Source organism: Solanum pennellii, chromosome 3 (genome assembly GCF_001406875.1).
Source record: "Solanum pennellii chromosome 3, SPENNV200".
Classification (NCBI taxonomy): domain Eukaryota; kingdom Viridiplantae; phylum Streptophyta; class Magnoliopsida; order Solanales; family Solanaceae; genus Solanum; species Solanum pennellii.
Genome location: NC_028639.1, coordinates 10,935,844 through 10,947,830, shown reverse-complemented (window position 1 = coordinate 10,947,830; position 11,987 = coordinate 10,935,844).

Sequence of the window (11,987 nt, the reverse complement as noted above, 5' to 3'; positions counted from 1 at the left end):
TCTATTGTGTTATGTGGATGATCCATTAGAGTTATCCAACAATTAATTGGATNATGTTGTTTTTCTTTGAAAAAGAATATACCAACCACAATGTACGAAGGTTGGAGACATCATCACAAGAAATTAAGTAATGTTTTAATCAGGGGGAGTATAATACGGTTGCACTCTTTTTCCCTTGACCGAGGTTTTCTCCCACTGGGTTTTCCTGGCAAGGTTTTTAATGAGGCAACAAATAGTCCGTATCAAAAGATATGTGTACTCTTTTTCCTTCACTAGAATTTTTTCCCACAGGATTTTTTCTAGTAAGGTTTTAACGAGGCACATTATCAATGGACATCCAAGGGGGAGTGTTATAAATCTATTGTGTTATGTGGATGATCCATTAGAGTTATCCAACAATTAATTGGATTCATGTATTAGTGTTTCCAATGTGATGAGATTCCAAGGTGATATGAACCTTGATGATAACTATATATAATTCCAAGGTGACCTTTGACTATGATATTTCAACACTATAAATAGAGATATCATTCACCATTGTATACACTTGAATAAGAAGAAAATTTTCCTTCTTCTATCTACTTCTCTTGTCTTCTTCTCTTTATGATTATATTCTTATGAGCTTGATTTTATAACAACTATTATATAGTTTAACACTTTTTTAATACTTATTATTTTAATACTACATGTAGTCTTTACTTTATTATTTTCATTCCGTAGTTATTTTAGTTTAATAATAGAAAAAATTATACTTACCATAATTTCTATTTTTATTAACGAAGAAATCTGGAGCAAATTCATTAATTCTTCTAATTTCTATTAAGAAAATAATGATTAGAAATATTTATGATCATTGTTAAAGTTTCTACATAATTGAAATAAAAATTAAATCTGTATACAAATAAAAATATTTTTAAACAAACAAAATAATTATGTGCACTATTAGAGAGTACCTTCCAGTGTTATAATTACTCTACAATTATGAAACAACTAAAATCCTTAGTAAATTGCTAGTTGTTTCACAATTTTGTTAAATGGCCTAATATTTTACACCTTTTCTTTAATAATTCCTAATTATTTTAAATAGTAATTTCTAAGTAATCAAATGGAATATTATGTATTTCACTTTTGACAAAATAATTTTCTGTTATTTGAGACCTTGTAATATAAGAAATCTTCTTTGCACAATATATCAAGATATTAACTACTTTCCAAGAGTATTTTGTAGAAATATAATTTCACAAATAGGTAGTTTCACAACATATGCTTAATTAATTTGTGAATTTTTTTATTCCATTTTGAACAGTTTATTTTTCAGTTTCAAGTAAAATTATTCTTAATATTAAAATTCAAATTATTAATAAATAATTTATAATTTGTAAGTGTTAATTTTTTATCGCTATTACATTGAAGGCATTGATTATGACCACTCATGTAATTAAAATTTAATTTAATATTCTAAAACCTGAAATTATACGTAAAATCAAAGTTAGTTATCGATAAAAAAATATTAAATGTTTATTTTTAGGCTTAAGTCGTCGTCGACCCTTTAAAGTTGTCTGAATAATTCATTTAGACACCCCAACCAACACCAGTACCTAGTACCTATTAAACACTTAAAATATACAAAAAATTTATTTATTAAACACAAAATGTGAATGTGACAATAAATATAGATTTCACGTATGTTAAGAGCGTGAATAGATCTAAATAATATATTTTTTTATTAGAAAATTAGACCTTTCTTCTTTTATTGACACTTGACAATAATAATTATTTTTTTTCATTTAAAAATTATTTTTAATCATCAAAAGAAAGCAATAGTTTTCTTCTCCATTTTCTTTTTTGGTCAAACTTCTGCACTCCTTTCCTCCATGTTCTAATCTTCTTCTTCTATTTTTCATTCTCAAACTTTTATATTTTTTTTCATTCTTTATATTAAGAAAAATTGAATCCACGGATTAACTTTGTAAGAAGAAAGAGATTTTTGATAATGGAGTTTAAAAAAAATTGCTGACGTCCGTCTGTTTTCTATTTCTGATCATTTTAAGAAAACATCATCAATCAAATTAAAATACAAATTCAATAAATTTATTAAAGTAATATTAGAGAATTCTATAGAAATGACTCGAGTACTGTTGATTTCTCTTTGTCGTCATCATTCACTAACGTTAATTTATTTCTCATAAATGTCACTCTGCTAAGCTACACATACGTCATAATATTTCACTATTTATATTATGCTTAATCCCATAGTTATAATTAGAAGGAAAAAAAAGTATCTTGTTGGAGGAGTTGAGAACGTGGGTGACAATTGTGAGTCGGAGAAAGAAGAAAGACCAAAAGGTTAATGGTTGAAATTGTTTTTTATTTCTTAAAATCAAAAATTCATTTTTTATGATTAAACTAGACTCACATGTCACATGTCATAGTTTTATTTATGACTTTTTCAAGATACAGCGTGTGAATCACACGCACATTATTTTTAAAGGTAGTTTTTATTTTGTATTTAATAGATATATATTTATCAATATTAAAGTGTTTAATAGGTACTAATCTCAACTATGGTGTCTAAGTGAATAATACAGACAACTTTAAGTGACTGTAGATAACTTAAGTCTTCTTTTTATATAATAACTGAAAAGGATATCTACCTTTTTTCAGAAATGACAGATTAGAGGACGAACACAACATAAGCAAATTGTACAAAAGGTTTTCTGAGTTGTACAACAAACTTAGTTTTTCCTATTTTTTTCTGCTAACACGTGTATTGTCTTCTAGCAAACCACGTACCACTTCACATTGCAAACAGANTAATTAAGTTAGCACCTAGAGTCTAATGGCACAACACACAAAGTATCAACATAGACATTTGCACTTCCTTTTGCTCCTGTATTTCTTTTATCATTAGTGTTGAACTACAATTCTTCATTTGATAAGATATTTATTTGGTTATAGAAGGTTCAAGCTCAAACTTAGTAAAATGTGTAGTACATGTTTCATGTCGAACNTATTTCTCCATTTTACTTTTCTATGAAAATTAAATTTTCTATTTGGAATCTCAAATTTCACCTCTTCTTCCTTGATTGTTCGTCCTTCTAATTGTGTGCTCTTTATGCTGATGTATCTCTTCCCTAATTGTTTGTTGTTTTAGTGCATTTTCTTTGGTTGTAATCATTATAACAATTTTTAAATTGTCTCTAATTAGATTTTATACCTACATATTAATAATTTAATTTACTCATGCATGTNATTGATTTCTTTTCCTAATCAACCGAAATAAGTATTTGAAGGGAAACTATTGCAAGCTATTGTTGAAACAGGGCCTATTGTGCAGACACTTTTAGTTTCAGGACAACTTCCTCAATGGCGAAATCACGCCTCAGCTTAATATTTGACATGTTTCTATTAAAGATGTCAATCTATGAGCTATCCTGAAGATTGAACATCATTGCATATTTCTCAACAAAAGTTGTCTACATCTATGTTAAATTTTAATTATTTTGAGTTTGGATACTGTTTGGAAAATTAGAGTTTAATCTCTGCAGCTGCAGATTTGAATAAGTTTGTCCTAGGAAAGAGGCAAAAGTTATACTGAAAGAAGTTGAAGGCAAAAGCTTCTAATTTTTTTACAAAGCAGACTGCTCAGAGGGAATGGTTACATTGAATGTTTTAGTAATATAAACATGGAGGAGTAAAATTCATTTGGATTTTCAAATTATGGTTTGTTTCACATTAAACATGTTAGCACACAATAAAGTTTTCATATTAGACGTTTCTAGCTCATATTTCGAAAAGTAAATGGTTGAAGAACAATGTTTCTTTTCTCTGTTTATTTAAATATATCATTCAGTTATAAATATAATTCAGAATTCTGATTGTGATTGAGCTTTTTTTTATCCTTCGATTTTTCCTTGCTTTCAATATTCACACTCTTTATGTAGTACGCAACTCATAAAATATATTTAGTGAATGATTTCCTCGGAGAAAATATATTTTGTTGATGTTCTTTCAAAGATGTTTGCTCATAAAATGCTCCCTTTCTTTGTTTGTGAAGAGAAAACATTTTCCTCTTCTTAAGAATGTCTAGCTTGCACCTACAATGATGTCAATGTAAGCGACATAATATGAGACGTGCAAATGAGCATATGTTAGCCCCTGCATATTACTATATACTATTAAATTAGTAACAATAGTAGGATAAATATTGTGTTTTTAGCAACATTTAGGGCTGTTCTTTGAAGGAGTACTCTTTTTCCCTTTCTTTTTTACTTTGTGTGGTAGAGGATTTTATTTAAGTGTTAGACTAAACCATAGCCCATATATAGAAAGAGTAGTTATACTATTATGGGTAGTGATAACATTAAGATTTCTAAAGTTGTGAAAGTATCTTATATAGATGGTACTAATTTAGGAGAAACTAATTCATCATTATTTGCTTGTAGTTTTGATAGTGCATCTTCTGGAGAAGTTGACATGATAGTAATATAATATTTTAAATGATCATATTTCAGTTCAAGATTTCAAGTTTAAAATTTGATTTTCTCATTCATTTTGTGTTTATCCAGTAGCTTAGATTTTAATTGCTTACTTTTAACTAATCTTAAATGCTTAACATTGCGGGAACGTAACATGGGAATTTTCCTTCATTGCTTAGCTTTGATCATCAAGGGTGGTCACTTATACATCTCTAAATCTCTACCTGAGAATTTAAAAAAGATATCTTACCTGCCAAGATTTTGATACAATGTGAGCTTTCATGAAGGAAGTGTGATCATACTTGAGGCCTGCTTTGTGACCAAACTGTCAGTACTGAGCATCACATCATTTATAGTCATTCTTTGTTCTTTTATACTTGATTGGACTTGTATGTTTATCTTCTAGATCTTTACATCCTTTTCTTTCCCTTTTTTCTTTTAATTCCTTTTTGTTGGGTTTAGGTTCAGGAACATCAAGACGATAGCTGAGTGCCTTGCTGATGAACTCATCAATGCTGCCAAGGGTTCTTCAAATTGCTATGCTATTAAGAAGAAGGACGGGATTGAAAGGGTTGCCAAGGCTAATTGTTAAGAGATTGATGTTGGAGCAATTTTCTCAAGAGACTTTTTGGTTATGTTATTTTCTCATTTCTGTTTTCATGTAGGCATTATAGCATCTGCTACTCCTTATGGATTTAGTTTCTTGGAGGATTTATGTTTGGTATTGTTATAAATGTTAAATTTTGAAGTTTCTTTTTTCGGGTTCTCAGTAGAATTTTGTTAAACACATGGTATGGTTTGATTTTCTTTAGATGTTTTAAGTATGAAGATACTTCAACTCTATTTGTTCGCCCATTATGCAAATAGTCCTATTCGACCCAAAAAAAAAAGGTCTAACTGCTGAGAATACTTCTGAGACAACAAGGTCGAGGTCAAGTTATACCAACGTTTTTCTTTCTTTACAAGAAGCTATTTGTGCCTGTAACCTGTTAAGATTGTAGAAGCCTTTGAACCTCCAAACACAATTCATGTTTAATTCTATAAGGTTTTTGTGAAAACCAAACTAATCTGGCTTTTCCTATTATGCTTCTTGCTTCCGTGTTAATAGGGGGAACTTTCACATATAGTCACTCAAAAATAGTTTAATTACTTTTTATAGCTATAGTTTAATAATTAAAATTTGTAGTTACATGTTATAGAGAGGAGTGAGGCGAGCGAGAGAGGACAAAGAATGGAAGTGAGGTGAATTGTATATGTATATAGGTTAGATAATGGTATATTCTACATATGTATTTGTATATATGGCAAGAGAGATTGAGAGAGGAAGGAGAGAGGTGAGTGAGATTGGGAGCGGGAGGAGAGAGGTGATTGACAGAGGGCAGAGAAATAGGTTAGATAATTGTATATTATATCTATGCACTTATATATATGGCAAGCGAGATTGGGAGAGAGAGGAGAGAGGTGAGCGAGAGAGGGCAAAGAGTGGGAGAGAGGTGAATTATATATGTATTTTGGTTAGATAATTGTATATTATGTATATGTATTTGTATATTGTAGCGAATTATACATACACAAACGTCGCTAATTATACAAAGTCGAAGTCAGCCCACATAATTATTGTATAATATTAGTAATGAGTGGTAATTATAGCAAACTATAACTATTATGCGTAATTAAGTTGTATAAGTTTGCTTAATTGCGTATTTTTCCCTGTTAATAAGAATGCAAAATGTTGGGCCCGTACTTAGCACGGGCATCACTATCTAGTAATAATACAAATAAAAGTAATTCAAAAATAAAAAAGGATAAGAAAGTTCAAACATTACTTTATAAAGATATTTATTTTTTCAGATTACTTCCAAAAAAAATTAAAAAGCAATAAAAATCAAATTGTATACTAAAATCACTTGTCATTTTTTGTTATTTCTTATTTTAAATAGTTAGATTAAATCTTTTATTCTCTTAATTATAGGCTTTAAAATACTATTTAGAAAAGGCAAAATGGTCTGGTGGACCCTTATACTTGTATCAGTTTGTATTTTGAAACCTTCTACTTATCTATTTGTCATCTGGACCCTTAGATTCAATAAAACACAATATATCGGACCCTTCTAACCATTGACCACACTTATGTGGCTTTAAGATGGCTGAGTTGGCGAAAGTGTGATTTCACACTCCTTAAGGCGAGCGAATGACATTTTTGGGTTTAAAAAATAAAAATTATATAATAAATAAATTTTTAAAAAATAATTAATTAAAAATTCCTTCTTATTCACCAAATATCCCATCCTTTTCACCATTTTCCATCCAAAATCTATGGAAAAGTCATCACCACCGTCGTCGCCATTTTAGCTGGTGAAATCGATAAACTCTCCCCCTCACCTGTCTACATCTCCACCGCACACCATCACGATTTTCCTTTGTTCCTCCAACCTCCACAAAATCAACAACCTAAGTCATCCCACCAACAGATTTGATCGAAAAACCTCTTCACGGCCATCACTTCGCACCCTCACCACCTCGTTTTTCTCTACATTGACCGGTGCTGCCTCTCTCTCCCTTACTCCACTGTGAAATAGTGGTCTCCAGCAATTGCGATTTAGTGCTGCGATGAATACCATCAATGCCGCTTTCTCTCAGCAGTGAATCAATGAACTCAAGTTATACCCAGGATTTGGTAAGTTGATGTTAATAGATTCTGAAGAAGGAAAAAGGTTGTGTTTGGGATGAAAATGGCTGAAAATGATTATGAAGAAGGGAAAAAAAAGTTGGGTTTGACATGAAATTTCTCCATAAATTTTGGCAGTGAATTGGGAAATTAGATGTATGGAGGTTTCATCTTTTTCCATTATAGCTCACCAAGATCTTCACCACTTTTTCTATCATTAAACAAACATATCAATAGATCAAACAAAACACATAAAAACATATGAAAGTGCAAAACATGAAATTGGAGTAATGAAGTTGAAGAAAAAGTTGAATAGAAAATGGTGAAATAATATTCTAAAAAATAAATTAAGATTTTATTATTTTACTTTTTTGTTAAATAATTTTGATTAATAATTTTTAAAAATATTTATAAAAATAATTATGACATGGCATTAATATATCTGACGTGGATATGACATTCATTTATGTGAAGGAGAGTGAGCTACACACATGGTCAGAGGGGTTTAAAAATCTCATTTTGGTTAGGTTCAGGGGTCCAAATGACAAAAGGCTAAGTAGGAGTATCCAGAATACAAACTGATATAAGTACGAGGGTCCACCAGACTATTCCGCCTTTAGAAAATGTCAACTTTATGAATATGATCATTAAAATATTTATTATGTACTTTTTAATTGATCCATGTGTACTTTTTAATTGTTTGAATTATTACTCCTTACTCCTATTTATAAGTGAACACGGATGGGGACGAACACAGCATAAGAATATTGCACCAAAAGCAAGTTAAATTGTATTACTTTATCTTTTCATAAAACACATGTACTTCTACGTGTGAACACCTAATTTTTTTACCAAAACATAATATATTTTACACCAATTTAAAAGGGTTATATTTAAAATAAAATAAAATAATAATAATAAATTGTAAATTAATAAAAATTATAAGATCAATTATAGTTTAATAATAATAAAAAAAATTGACAAATAGAAGTTGGGAATTTAAGTTATTTGTTAATTATATCTAGTCTAAAAATAATAATAATATAGAAAATATTATGAAAAAGTATAGAAAAAGAAAAAAAAAGAGGAGTTCTAAAAATTTCAAATTTGTTTTACCTTATCCTAATTACTCCCAACTTCCTAACTTATTTTCCTAAATAATCTCATCCCATCTATTTATTTTTATTTTATTTTATTTTACTTATTTTGAACGATTTTTTTAAAGTTTACACGATTTTTTTTATTTTTGTTTTGTTAATTTGCTATTATTATTATTTATTTATTTTATATCCTAATCTTAACCCCAATTTTCTCAACTAATTTTTAAATTTAATCCTAATCCCACTACACTACGTTCCTTTAAATTAGCACCAGATTCTCACCCAAAAAATAATATATAAACCCCACGTTCAGTTGAAAAAAGATACAGAGAGAGAGAATACACAGAAACTGAGATTGAAAGACGAGAGAGAAAAAAAAAGCAAGAGCAAAAATCAAGGAGAAGAAAAGTGAGTTATTCGTGGTTTCAATTCGTGGCTCATTAAAGTTAAGACTTGTTTATTAACTTTTGAAATCAGTAGATCGTAGCAGTTCTTTTTGTGGTGAATCAATAATACGCGGTAACTCTAAATTCTTGAATTCTTGTATGATTTTAATAAAATGCTTGTAAGAAAGTTTAATTCCAATAATATGAAATTCTTTTAATAATGTGTTATTATTATTATTATGAAGTGATACTTTTGTAATTGATGTATGAGTTATTTTTAGAATTAGCAAAAGCTTAAGAAAACGTTGCCAGAAATTCTCATTGTTACGAATAAATAAATAAATAATTTAAATATGCATCATGTATTATTATTATTATTATTATTATTATTATTGTTATTATTATTATTATCATCTTTAAATGCGATTTACAATTTATATGAAATTCCATGATATTGAATAAGTTTTTTTTTTTTGAATTTAATTTTCACTAATTTTTTTATTAAATTTACTCTATTCTTGTTAAATTAGGATATAAATTAATGTTTAATTGATTAGCGATTCAGAAAAGCTTTGCAGAATATACTTTAGTTTTTTTAATTATTATTTTGATAAATAATAAATAATTTATCTTTAGAATAAAAATAAGATAATTATCAATATAATTTGGATTTTTAAATTATATAATTAATAGGATATACGAATATTGTTTATAGGTTTATGATAAAAAATAAAAAATATAATGAAGAATATTAATTGAAAAATAAATGAAAAGCATAAGAAGAAAGAAAGAAATAATAATAATAAAAAAGCAACGTGAACAGAAAAAGAATAATAAAAAAATGATTAATAAAAGCATAGAAACAAAAAAAGAGAGTAAAAAGAACAATGAATAAATAAATAATAGAATGTAATATATACATAAAAGAAAGGAAATAGAAATAAAATAAAAATAAAAAAGTTAACAAAACGTAAGATTTTTTTTAAAAAAAAAGTAAAGTAAAAAAAAGAGATAAAGAGTAAATTTAAAAGAATGTCAACCAAAAATTAAAAATTATTACTTTACTATAAAAATTTAAGAAAAAAAAGATACAGAAAAAAAAAATACAAAATATAATTAAAAATATGTGTAGCATTAAAAAAAAGAAATTAAAAAATAAAATTTTTCAATAGCAAATCTCTTAAAATTTTACCTCTTATTTAAAAATATAACTAAAAAAACAATTCTAAAATTATCCAAACTCTAAAATCTCTTTCTTATATAAATTCTAGTTCCAAAATATTATATACCTGTATATATTCATTAATATATATATATATATATATATACATATATATATATATATATATACACACACATATATATATACACACACACAAATACACACAAATGTTAATAAAAATAAACTAAAATAAACGGATGTTTCAAGAAACGGATGTTTTAAGTTTAAAATTAATGGACGTACCTTAAAAAGAAAATAAGATCATTTAAAATAAATAAGTCAGATCAAATAAGTTTAAAATAAATTTAGGTAAATAACAATTTTATTATTATATTAAATAATATAATATTCAAAAAATTAAATCAAGTCATACTAAAAGTCAATAAAGCGACCACGGGACTCGAGGGGTGTCTAACACCTTCCCCTTGGTCAAAAGAATTGCTTATCCAAATTTCTATTTCGCAGACCAATAAAAAAAAGAGTCAAATTTCCTTTTGATTAGAGATTTAAATAAGGTGACTTGGAACACCAAAACTCAATTTCAAGTGGCGACTCCGAATAATAATTATCCCTTTCAAAATGTCACTTTAATTGGAAAAACTCTTTTTTCTTTCAAAACAATAAAAATAAAAAATATTTAGAAAAAAAATGAGGCGTGACAGATGGCGACTCTGCTGGGGATCACTAACTAGAATTCGAGCTTTAAATATTGATTTATGAATGACTTGATTTATGAATGACTATGATTTATATATTTATGCTTTTGGATATTGTATTTATTTAACTTAATATGCTAATTGTTTATTTATTTAATATTTTGATAATATTTGAATTGGAAACTGTCTTCTCTCACGAACCATTCGGAGTCTTCTATAATAATAATATGGGAATTGCGACTGCGCATCCCGCTTCTTCAAGATAGCCAGTGGATCTTCGATCCATAGTGAAAGACTTTTAGTTAATATGTATAGGATGGGGAGCATCCATGCACAAAGTCGGAAAGCGCTGCTACCAGTACGTTGCTACTCCCCGACTCGAGTTGTCCACTCGTTTTATAGCCAGTCTAGATATTTTTTTTCTCCACAAGTTAAACCTTAGTAGAACTGAAACTTTCAGACATGATATCCTTACTAAGTTGCGATTTATTTGCAACATGTGCATGTAACTTAGCGAGATTCGGCATAGGGGCCCAATCTGACTAGGACAGGTACCTTTTCGTGAGACTATCATGTGCATTTTTGTGCTACTGGTTGCATCATGTGGAAGACTGTAAAAAAATGTTGACCGGCTTTAGGATAATCGACTAAAGAAATAAATATCTATTTTCTACCCATTTTCGAGCAATGATTCAAAATAAACAAATTAATACACATATATATACATACACACCTAATCCTCAATTTTATTTTCGCTTTTATTAAAATAATACATAAATAATAAAAATAATAATATTAATAATATATGTATATATGTCTTTGAAATTGTACATGTACACAGTGTTTTATTTTTCTTTCTCTTTTTCGATAAAAAATGTCTCTTTATCTGGTCATTCTTTTCAAAAACAACCTGAATCAATGATTACTTTAGACAGTCCGAATCATTTTTATTTTTTTAACTACTCCAATAAATAATTTCGAATTATCAAAATTTCACAATTAAATTTGATTTCTAAAATCCCGAATTTCTTTTTTTTCTCAACCAGGTAATCACAAAAGACCAAGGGATGAAGTAGTCGAAATGGTCAATGATCCCCCAAAGTTCATGATCACAGATAAAACCCCACAATTACTAATGGATTGGTGGAACGATATGCATGAATTTAGGCGGACTGAGATTCAAACATCTTGGTTTCCTTACAAATATCATGAGATTTAGTCCTGAAAGAGGTTTGATCGAGGCTTTGATCCCGTTTTGGGATTCCACAAACAATGTGTGTCGATTTAATGATTTTGAGTTGACGCCTACATTAGAAGAATTGGGCGGTTTCACAGGTTTAGGCCAGGATCTTCGAACTAAAACACTGATGGCCCCTAGGAGTATCAGCGGAAGTAAATTTTTAGAACAGATGCACATCATCCATCCTCATAAGAAGTGTTTTGATAATGGGTTGGTTTCTTTGGAATTCTTGTACTC